Source organism: Salmo salar, chromosome 09 (genome assembly GCF_965601325.2).
Source record: "Salmo salar chromosome 09, fSalSal1, whole genome shotgun sequence".
Lineage (NCBI taxonomy): Eukaryota > Metazoa > Chordata > Actinopteri > Salmoniformes > Salmonidae > Salmo > Salmo salar.
The window spans coordinates 81,444,893-81,457,542 of NC_138299.1; positions in this window are offsets into that span (position 1 = coordinate 81,444,893).

Genomic DNA, 12,650 nt, shown 5'->3' on the forward strand with positions numbered 1-12,650 from the left:
AATGGGGTATGGAAAAATCTAGGTCAAGACTTTTCTCTTTTTTCTTACCGGTTTTCAAATCTTTTTTATGATAATTGCTAATTGACATAAATGTATTTGTCACACGCTTATGGATGTCTTTAAACGTTTTCAATCTGAAAGGTACTTCTGAAATGTTGGGCAGAAATTGTTTACTCGAAATATAAAGTTGCTTGGGAAGTTCTCTGTCTTCAAAATTAGATTTAGAGTCATGGCTTTTCTTATGCTCAGTGTTAGTGACAAATTCATCACAATAGTTTTCAAAATTAGAACTACTGATGATCAAATTAAAGTGATTGAATGAGCTGATATATGGATCTATAAAGGTTGTCACCTGTCCAGTCGAACCGTACCATTTGCTATATCCAACAATAGTTTTTATACCATAAGATTTGTACAGTTCTGCTGAATCCTTAATCAGTAAATCCATGCATGACTCATGACCTGAATTTTGCAAACAAGGAGAGTTGAGCGTATAGATAAACAATTTCGTATTTCGCAATTTCTCATTGTTTTTCAATATTTGTTTTACTTCCTCAAGAAGTAACTTTTCGGTATGAATATTTAAAGGTTTGCCCTTGCACATCTTCTTGCAATCTTCTAATTTAAATAAACCAACAAAAAACGGTTCTCCGCCACAAGGTGACTCGATAAATGCCCATGCATGTTGCGTATCAAACTGTTGCTTGCAACCTTTTGTTTGTAATGAGTAGTACTTATCAAGAAATTCAGGAACGTTTTCAAAATGATTTGGGATGTTTTGGTTTTCCGTCGGACAGTCCGTAAAAATCGTTGTTATGCCATACTTGTTCAGTTCTGCTAAATCCGTTATTTTATGACCTGTAATTTGCGAAGGAGCGTTGAGCGAATACATACAAAATGTTCTATTTTGCAATTGCTCTTCGTTTTCCAACATTATTTTCACTTCCTCAAGAAGTAACTCTTCGGTATGACTAATAAGAGGTTTGTTTTCCATATTCTCTATATTGTTAGGTTCCAAAATTACAAACACATCAGCAGTTGACTTTAAGAATGCCCATGTATATTTAGCATTATTAATCTTTGGATTGCAAACTTTTTTTTTGTAAACTGTAGAATGTATCACATAAATCGTTTTCGTCTTGATTTGGGAGGTCCATTGGCTGGTCTTCGTTTTCCGCCAATGTATTTTTCTCAATAAGTAACTCGTTTTCCATATCGTTAGGTTCCAAAATTGCATTAAACTCATAATCATAAACACTTAAACAACACATCCTAGATCTGAATGAAATAAATAATCTTATGAAATACTTTTTTCTTTACATAGTTGAATGTGCTGACAGCAAAATCACACAAAAATAATCAATGGAAATCCAATTTATCAACCCATGGAGGTCTGGATTTGGAGTCACACTCAAAATTAAAGTGGAAAACCACACTACAGGCTGATCCAACTTTGATGTAATGTCCTTAAAACAAGTCAAAATGAGGCTCAGTAGTGTGTGTGGCCTCCACGTGCCTGTATGACCTCCCTACAACGCCTGGGCATGCTCCTGATGAGGTGGCGGATGGTCTCCTGAGGGATCTCCTCCCAGACCTGCACTAAAGCATCCGCCAACTCCTGGACAGTCTGTGGTGCAACGTGGCGTTGGTGGATGGAGCGAGAAATGATGTCCCAGATGTGCTCAATTGGATTCAGGTCTGGGGAACGGGCAGGCAAGTCCATAGCATCAATGCCTTCCTCTTGCAGGAACTGCTGACACACTCCAGCCACATGAGGTCTAGCATTGTCTTGCATTAGGAGGAACCCAGGGCCAACCGCACCAGCATATGGTCTCACAAGGGGTCTGAGGATCTCATCTCGGTACCTAATGGCAGTCAGGCTACCTCTGGCGAGCACATGGAGGGCTGTGCGGCCCCCCAAAGAAATGCCACCCCACACCATGACTGACCCACCGCCAAACCGGTCATGCTGAAGGATGTTGCAGGCAGCAGAACGTTCTCCACGGTGTCTCCAGACTCTGTCACGTCTGTCACGTGCTCAGTGTGAACCTGCTTTCATCTGTGAAGAGCACAGGGCGCCAGTTGCGAATTTGCCAATCTTGGTGTTCTCTGGCAAATGCCAAACGTCCTGCACGGTGTTGGGCTGTAAGCACAACCCCCACCTGTGGACGTCGGGCCCTCATACCACCCTCATGGAGTCTGTTTCTGACCGTTTGAGCAGACACATGCACATTTGTGGCCTGCTGGAGGTCATTTTGCAGGGCTCTGGCAGTGCTTCTCCTGCTCCTCCTTGCACAAAGGCGGAGGTAGCGATCCTGCTGCTGGGTTGTTGCCCTCCTACGGCCTTCTCCACATCTCCTGATGTACTGGCCTGTCTCCTGGTAGCGCCTCCATGCTCTGGACACTACGCTGACAGACACAGCAAACCTTCTTGCCACAGCTCGCATTGATGTGCCATCCTGGATGAGCTGCACTACCTGAGCCACTTGTGTGGGTTGTAGACTCCGTCTCATGCTACCACTAGAGAGAAAGCACCGCCAGCATTCAAAAGTGACCAAAACATCAGCCAGGAAGCAGGAACTGAGAAGTGGTCTGTGGTTACCACCTGCAGAACCACTCCTTTATTGGGGGTGTCTTGCTAATTGCCTATAATTTCCACCTTTTGTCTATTCCATTTGCACAACAGCATGTGAAATGTATTGTCAATCAGTGTTGCTTCCTAAGTGGACAGTTTGATTGCACAGAAGTGTGATTGACTTGGAGTTACATTGTGTTGTTTAAGTGTTCCCTTTATTTTTTTGAGCAGTATATATATATATATATATATATATGCATGCAATTTTATGGACAACGGTGGCTGGTTCTTAAAATAACCTTTGTGTTATTGGGCTCTTCAAAGAGCTGTTTCACTCCACGGCATACTGCCATGGGACTTCACCTGCTGGTGATGAGAAATAGGTGGTCAGCTTCTCCCTCACCTGGAGTGCCTGTCTGGGGGCGTTGTTGGCACCTACCCTGGTGACATCAGGAAGGTGACCATTTGGCGTGGCCATCTCCATCCGGAGCTGCTCCTGGAATGACCTCCGCAGGTAGTTGTGGAGAACACATTCTCACGCAGGCATCGACATTTGAGGGGCTGAGACCAATCACTCTCCGATACATTCTCCACCAGGCTGCCAGAATCCTAAAGGCGCATTCAACAACTAACCTTGCCCTGGACAGTCGTTTGTTAAAGATCCTTACAGGCTTTGGCAATGGCAGCTGGCGTCCAGCGTAGGGCCTCATGAGGTTTAACAGTACATCAGACGGTTTAACAGCCATCACTAGGAGATGCTGCTGCCTATATTCAGAACACTAGTCACTTTAACAATGTTTACATATCTTGCATTACTCATCTCATATATTTATACATTCTTATTCCATTCCTTTACTTAGATGGTTGTATTAGGTATTTGTTGTGGAATTGTTAGATATTACTTGTTAGATGCACCCGCAGAACTAGAAGCATAAGCATTTTGCTACACTCGCAATAACATCTGCTAACCATGTGTACATGACCAATAAAATACCTTAACCCCAAAACCTAACCTTAACCCTAAACCCACCCTTACCCTAAACCAAACCTTACCATAAACCTAGCTCCTAACACTAATTCTAACCTTAACCTTAAACTCTCTAGAAATAGCATTTGACCTTGTGGGGACTTACAAAATGTCCCCAGTTGGTCAACTTTTTGTTTGTTCATTATTCTTGTGAGGACTTTTGGTCCTCACAAGTGTATTTAAACACACACACACACAATGGAGCTGGACTAGGGCTAATGCATTCTGACAGGAGAGTGACTGCTTCTTCTACACTAAGGAGGTGAGTCAGAATATATATAATTTTAAGTGCACAGAGTGTGTGTGCCAGTATTGTGTGAATGTGTATAATTTTTACATCAAAAAGGAAAAGCTCACACACCACTCTGTCTAGGAGTAACATCATTAACTCACGGTAAAAGAGGAAGCTAATGCAGTCTCATCCCCCTCTAACTACTACTGTGTCTAAATATGCAGGGTGGGTGGGTGCAAGTCAGACACACCCACAGTTTTACTGTATAATCCTCCTCCAATTGAAATACTCTAATATATTATCTCATATGAATATCCGCTCCTCACTCTCGCCTTCTCCAGCAGCTGTGTAGAAGCTGCGCTGTACACCGTTCCAGGATCAGCTTACCCTCCCTCAGTCCTTATTTTATCCATAGAGGGAGATGCTAAACTGACCTTACATCAGTCTGTAAGGGCAACCTCATCTACTCCAGTACAGACATGCCTGGGGTATTTAAAGCAGTCTACATCAGATGTGCTCCCATGGAAGAGATGCTGTGATAGAAGCATGTTGATGTACACATTATGTAACATAGTCTACACAGGGTTATATACAGCTCAATAATATGGGACTGCTGTCTGTAGCATCAGTAATGAGTTATGTACACTGTACCAGAAGATTTGTGTGTGCACACCATGGACTAATTTGGGAATGCAGTGTGTAGGTTGTGAAATGACTCGTTTGACTGAGAAGTCTACCCACGTAGGGCACAATAAGCCCCTGTCTGTTATTTCCTGAACATCTCTCTCTCTCTCCTTTTTAGATTGTACTTTTCTCATTTCCTCTGGTATCGACTCACTTTTCCCCATCTCTCTTCCCCCTCTCCTCTCTTCCTCCTGTCAGACTACGACTAAGACGGTGAAAAAGACACCAAAGAAGAAGACAACCACCACAGCTACAGCCAGCAACAACGCTGAGTCACCATGATATCTGTATCTACTGACCCCATCTACACCTTACTGAACACCACTACAGCCATGTAACAGGCCCTCTCTGTCTCCAGTCCCCACACACACACACACGGACCTCTGGAGTGTCACCCTCGCCGGTTAAGCACAACTCGCAGGTTTAGTTCAACTGTAGATGGCCAGCAGGCTTAGTCCTACTGTAGATGGCCAGCTTCATGTCAACTCGCAGGTTTAGTTCAACTGTAGATGGCCAGCAGGTTTTGTTCTACTGTAGATGGCCAGCTTCATGTCAACTCACAGGTTTAGTTCAACTGTAGATGGCCAGCAGGCTTAGTCCTACTGTAGATGGCCAGCTTCATGTCAACTCGCAGGTTTAGTTCTACTGTAGATGGCCAGCAGGTTTTGTTCTGCTGTAGATGGCCAGCTTCATGTCAACTCACAGGTTTAGTTCTACTTTAGATGGCCAGCAGGCTTAGTCCTACTGTAGATGGCCAGCTTCATGTCAACTCACAGGTTTAGTTCTACTGTAGATGGCCAGCTTCATGTCAACTCACAGGTTTTGTTCTACTGTAGATGGCCAGCAGGCTTAGTTCCACTGTAGATGGCCAGCTTCATGTCAACTCACAGGTTTTGTTCTACTGTAGATGGCCAGCTTCATGTCAACTCGCAGGTTTAGTTCTACTGTAGATGGCCAGCAGGCTTAGTTCTACTGTAGATGGCCAGCTTCATGTCAATTCACAGGTTTTGTTCTACTGTAGATGGCCAGCAGGTTTAGTTCTACTGTAGATGGCCAGCTTCATGTCAACTCACAGGTTTTGTTCTACTGTAGATGGCCAGCTTCATGTCAACTCGCAGGTTTAGTTCTACTGTAGATGGCCAGCAGGCTTAGTTCTACTGTAGATGGCCAGCTTCATGTCAACTCACAGGTTTTGTTCTACTGTAGATGGCCAGCTTCATGTCAACTCACAGGTTTTGTTCTACTGTAGATGGCCAGCAGGTTTTGTTCTACTGTAGATGGCCAGCAGGCTTAGTTCTACTGTAGATGGCCAGCTTCATGTCAACTCACAGGTTTTGTTCTACTGTAGATGGCCAGCTTCACGTCAACAACACTTGTTTTATTTAACCTGCTGCTTACATATTCTAGGTTTTATAGTCATTAACCTCAGTGTGTGTGTGTGTTTTAGTGATGGCCTGTTATCTGGACTGAAAAAGAGTTGCTTCCTTCCTGCTGTACAGATAATAGCCCTCTGTGTTGGGCCCCTCCCAGGCCATCCAAGGCCTCACACTAGATTGACATGACATAATCCTCTTGGGAGCATAGGGCATCCATCATGAATCTCCATCCCCCTCACTATGCTAGGGCATCTACCATGGCTCTCCACCTCCCTCACTATGCTAGGGCATCTACCATGGCTCTCCACCTCCCTCACTATGCTAGGGCATCTACCATGGCTCTCCACCTCCCTCACTATGCTAGGGCATCTACCATGGCTCTCCACCTCCCTCACTATGCTAGGGCTTTGCCTCTTAGCAGGAGATCCCCACTGGTTTATTGGAGATGCATTCTCTATAAACGTACGTTCCAGTCAGAGTATGGTATCTCTATTGGAGGGTAGCTGGGGGCTGCCATGAATGGAAAGGTAGACTAGTGGACTAGGCATGTGTGAAGGAGAGATCAGGGAGGGAAGAGAGTAGAGAGTGATGGGCGCCAAAGGATCATTGTTGTTGTCCTGGCCTAACTGGCCTCTACTCAACATGTCTGACTACATAGACGGGGTCATGTGATCTCTGGAAGGCAGAGGACATTCTGGGAGCACTTATCTCTAACAGTGTTAAGCCGATGCCATGGTTACCCATATCATTCACTCTACTGTAATGGAGCAGTAGACTGATGAACACTTGGTCACGCGCCCACAGAGAGATGAAGAGATCTGTTTGTTCTTTCTCTCTCTCCTCTCCCTCTGGACAGCTCTACCCTCTCACCCCGTTCAGCTCAGAACGGTCCAGCGGAAAGACACACAGCTTCAGGCATCATTACCTTTTCTGTCTGAGTGTGTGTGTGTGTGTGTGTGTGTGTGTGTGTGTGTGTGTGTGTGTGTGTGTGTGTGTGTGTGTGTTTTTGGAACATGACCAAGCTTCTGTTTTTCCCCTCTCTGTTGTCCCAACTGCATAGAGACAGAATGACAGAGTTCTCTGACCACTTATAATAACGTAACCATCCACAAGGTCTTAAACTGCAGCTCATAGCATAGCTAAACAGTACAGACAACCAACAGTTAATTTAACTTTGTTAGACTTGTGCTTAGGGTTATTTTTGTTTACACTAAATTGACTGGCTTATAGGATGTAAGAGTGGCATAGTGGTCACCAAGCTAATGTTAATACTCTGTTGATACCAGGCTACATTATGGAACACCACTATGGATCCCTGTCTTGTTTCAATGTGTTTATATTATCAGGGTGGTGTAGTGCCCTATTAGGAAGACCTTCAGGTGAGCCTGGCTTAGCTAAGTCTGGGTCTTACCTGGGCGAGGTCACCCCGGTCTGACTAGGCAAATATCTGAGGGATCTACTACTATTGTATAATATATGACTGTCATACTAGGTATTGTATAATGTATGACTGTCACTAAACAGTATTTTGTCCTGTGTTTTCACTTCTATTCCTGAATGGGTTAGCTATCCATGACTGACCTATACTTCTGGGACCGTATCCACAAAGCACCTTAGGGTAGGAGTGCTGATCTGAGATCAGGAACCCACCTTTCCATATGATCTTATCAATTATGGTCTGAAAGGCGAAACTGATCCGAGATCAGCCCTTTACTCTGAGACGCTTTATGTATACAGGCTCAGATCTGTGTTATTCTAGGGTCTGGTTCATATCATTGTTTCTCTGAACCATAAGGACAGCAGCTCTGCTAGCATATCCTCTTAATGTGTCATCTCTGACTGTAGCCTCCTCAAACAGGGTGGAAACGGTCTTACCCTGTTAGATAGGATGCTGTGGACAAGTTATTACATCTTAGTTGGATCAGTAACGCTGTCTCCCAATAGGGTCTAAAGCTGTGAAAGGGATGTGTTTTACTTCAGAAAGACATAGACATTCATCCATCCATAGCATACTGGTTGAGCAGGCAGGGTACTTAGACTCTGTCAAGGCACCTAATCATTGCCCCTTAGAAACTATTGCCTTGTCTGAAATCTACCTTCAGACACTTCTTGTCAATCTCCCCTCGGTACTGCTGGTACTCTGGTAGGTTGCAAAGGATTGCATGGATTTAGCTAAAAACGATGTGATAAGAACTCCACCTAGCTTCCTTGTAGGGTACGTTGAGTTTCTACCATGTGCTTCTCTCAAATCTAGTGTGTGTCTTGGGTTGGAACCTAAGGGGTTGATTGTGGATTGGGTGTGCGTTAGGGGTTGTTTTTTGTGGGACATGCCCTTGCTTTGGGCAGGGTTTATTTGGAGTGCTCTGTAATTGAATGCATGAGACTACTGCATTTGTGTGTTGCCGCTGACTGAATTGTGACACTGGTTTGAACCAGTAGGGGGAGATACAACCGTTTTAAAACTACTGAAGTGACTGCAGGGGTACTTACATGTACACACTGTATGTACATAGTCATTCTCTGGCTGTATGAGTTTGCTTGCCTTATCACTCTGTTCTTGAATACAGGTTTGTTTTTTTCCCACTTTTTAAAACTAGATTTTTATTTTTTTATTTCTTTGGAATTTAATCTGAAATCTTATTGGACAAATCATATTGCATTTCCTTAAGAATAGGCACCTTAGCCCCTCTGTAAGGCCTTATGCTGTGAAGAGTGCTACTTGTGTGTTTTTAATCTCTTCTTAATTTCTCGCTCTCTTCTATCTCAACAAGAAGCATTTTTTTAATTGGTCTGTGATAGCCAAATAACAGTTGATTTCCTTGTCCCAGTCCTGCAGGACATTGCTCAGTAGAGAAGGGGAATTCCTCAGCCAGGTATTCTGACATTGTGTGTTTGGTAACTACCAAACTGAAGTCATGTAGTCCCAACCTGTCTTTTACGCTGTCTGTTCTTCCCTTACTATCAGGCTGGTTACCTATCCTTTTTTCTATTCTGTTTTGATTTGCTGCAGTTTGCACTGTAGAAAAGATGGCACACACTGTAAACACATTCTTGCTGTCATGGCAACACTACTTGACATTATTTTAACCAGTGTTCATATTATTATTATTTTTTTTTCTTTTTCATTGTCGATTTATTGTTATGCGTTTGGTATCAGTGTTATGTGTACAGGAACTCTCATTGTGAGAGAATATTCTACATGAATATATTTTGTGCCAACGATCAAAACTCCACTGTTATAAAGGACAAGATGTTTCTGTGCTGAGATAATGGTATTTAACATGGACTGAATGACAGTCTTATTTACATTTACATTTAAGTCATTTAGCAGACGCTCTTATCCAGAGCGACTTTCAAATTGGTGCATTCACCTTATGATATCCAGTGGAACAACCACTTTACAATAGTACATCTATATCTTTTTGGGGGGGGAGGGTAGGGGGGGGAGGGTTAGAAGGATTACTTTATCCTATCCCAGGTATTCCTTAAAGAGGTGGGGTTTCAGGTGTCTCCGGAAGGTGGTGATTGACTCCGCTGTCCTGGCGTCGTGAGGGAGCTTGTTCCACCATTGGGGTCCCAGAGCAGCGAACAGTTTTGACTGGGCTGAGCGGGAACTGTGCTTCTGCAGAGGTAGGGAGGCGAGCAGGCCAGAGGTGGATGAACGCAGTGCCCTTCTTTGGGTGTAGGGACTGATCAGAGCCTGAAGGTACGGAGGTGCCGTTCCCCTCACAGCTCCGTAGGCAAGCACCATGGTCTTGTAGCAGATGCGAGCTTCAACTGGAAGCCAGTGGAGTGTGCGGAGGAGCGGGGTGACGTGAGAGAACTTGGGAAGGTTGAACACCAGACGGGCTGCGGCGTTCTGGATGAGTTGTAGGGGTTTAATGGCACAGGTAGGGAGCCCCGCCAACAGCGAGTTGCAGTAATCCAGACGGGAGATGACAAGTGCCTGGATTAGGACCTGCGCCGCTTCCTGTGTGAGGCAGGGTCGTACTCTGCGAATGTTGTAGAGCATGAACCGCCTTGATGTTAGCGGAGAATGACAGGCTGTTGTCCAGGGTCACGCCAAGGCTCTTAGCACTCTGGGAGGAGGACACAATGGAGTTGTCAACCGTGATGGCGAGATCATGGAACGGGCAGTCCTTCCCTGGGAGGAAGAGCAGCTCCGTCTTTCCGACGTTCAGCTTGAGGTGGTGATCCGTCATCCACACTGATATGTCTGCCAGACATGCAGAGATGCGATTCGCCACCTGGTTATCAGAAGGTGGAAAGGAGAAGATTAATTGTGTGTCATCTGCGTAGCAATGATAGGAGAGACCATGTGAGGATATGACAGAGCCAAGTGACTTGGTGTATAGCGAGAATAGGAGAGGGCCTAGAACCTCGCTCCTACCACGCCACCTGGTAGGAGCGACCTGTCAGGTAGGACGCAATCCAAGAGTGAGCCACGCCGGAGATGCCCAACTCGGAGAGGGTGGAGAGGAGGATCTGATGGTTCACAGTATCAAAGGCAGCAGATAGGTCTAGAAGGATGAGAGCAGAGGAGAGAGAGTTAGCTTTAGTAGTGGGGAGAGCCTCCGTGACACAGAGAAGAGCAGTCTCAGTTGAATGACCAGTCTTGAAACCTGACTGATTTGGATCAAGAAGGTCATTCTGAGAGAGATAGCAAGAGAGCTGGCCAAGGACGGCACGCTCAAGAGTTTTGGAGAGAAAAGAAAGAAGGGATACTGGTCTGTAGTTGTTGACATCGGAGGGATCGAGTGTAGGTTTTTTGAGAATGGGTGCAACTCTCGCTCTCTTGAAGACAGAAGGGACGTAGCCAGCGTTCAAGGATGAGTTGATGAGCGAGGTGAGGTAAGGGAGAAGGTCTCCGGAAATGGTCTGGAGAAGAGAGGAGGGGATAGGGTCAAGCGGGCAGGTTGTTGGGCGGCCGGCCGTCACAAGTCGCAAGATTTCATCTGGAGAGAGAGGGGAGAAAGAGGTCAAAGCATAGGGTAGGGTAATGTGAGCAGGACCAGCGCTGTTGTTTGACTTAACAAACGAGGATCGGATGTCGTCAACCATCTTTTCAAAATTGGTTGACGAAGTCATCCGCAGAGAGGGAGGATGGGGGGAGGGGGAGGAGGATTCAGGAGGGAGGAGAAGGTGGCAAAGAGCTTCCTAGGGTTAGAGGCAGATGCTTGGAATTTAGAGTGGTAGAAAGTGGCTTCAGCAGCAGAAACAGAGGAAGAAAATGTAGAGAGGAGGGAGTGAAAAGATGCCAGGTCCGCAGGGAGGCTAGCTTTCCTCCATTTCCGCTCGGCTGCCCGGAGCCCTGTCCTGTGAGCTCGCAATGAGTCGTCAAGCCACGGAGCAGGAGGGGAGGACCGAGCCGGCTGGGAGGAAAGGGGACATAGAGAGTCAAAGGATGCAGAAAGGGAGGAGAGGAGGGTTGAGGAGGTAGAATCAGGAGATTGGTTGGAGAAGGATTGAGCAGAGGGAAGAGATGATAGGATGGAAGAGGTGAGAGTAGCAGGAGAGAGAGAGCGAAGGTTGCGACGGCGCAATACCGTCTGAGTAGGGGCAGAGTGAGTAGTGTTGGAGGAGAGCGAGAGGGAAAAGGATACAAGGTAGTGGTCGGAGACTTGGAGGGGAGTTGCAGTGAGATTAGTGGAAGAACAGCATCTAGTAAAGATGAGGTCAAGCGTATTGCCTGCCTTGTGAGTAGGGGGGACGGTGAGAGGGTGAGGTCAAAAGAGGAGAGGAGTGGAAAGAAGGAGGCAGAGAGAAATTAGTCAAAGGTAGACGTAGGGAGGTTAAAGTCACCCAGAATTGTGAGGGGTGAGCCATCCTCAGGAAAGGAACTTATCAAGGCGTCAAGCTCATTGATGAACTCTCCAAGGGAACCTGGAGGGCGATAAATGATAAGGATGTTAAGCTTGAATGGGCTAGTGACTTCGACAGCATGGAGTTCAAAGGAGGAGATGGGTCAGGGGAGAAAGAGAGAATGTCCACTTGGGAGAGATGAGGATTCCAGTGCCACCACCCTGCTGACCAGATGCTCTCGGGGTATGCGAGAACACGTGGTCAGACGAGGAGAGAGCAGTAGGAGTAGCAGTGTTTTCTGTGGTAATCCATGTTTCCGTCAGCGCCAAGAAGTTGAGGGACTGGAGGGTAGCATAGGCTGAGATGAACTCTGCCTTGTTGGCCGCAGACCGGCAATTCCAGAGGCTGCCGGAGACCTTCAACTCCAAGGGGGTCGTGCGCGCTGGGACCACCAGGTTAGAGTGGCAGCGGCCATGCGGTGTGAAGCGTTTGTGTGGCCTGTGCAGAGAGGAGAGAACAGGGATAGACAGACACATAGTTGACAGGCTACAGGAGAGGCTACGCTAATGCAAAGGAGATTGGAATGAAAATTAACTAAACAACTGGGGAAGTTAGAGAGCAGGGCCTCCCTCACTAACCATTCACTGAAACACTCAAACATAACTTTTCCAACTTCCACTTTAGAAATTATAATTGATGTAAACTACAGTGGTTCAATGTTTCCAGGAATAGGCTCAAACCTAGTTTATTCAGCTAGATAACTTGGTACAGTCTTCTTCCGTGAAACCCACCCAGTGCACCGTATCCTATGACGCCTTAGCTAACTAGCATGCTAGCATCCAATAACACGCGGTTAGCACCAATACTTGGTTACAACAAACTACCAATGTATCATTCGTGTCCGTGACTAGTTCCTTTCATAACGCAGAAGTAATTAAACGTTGGCTAGCTAAC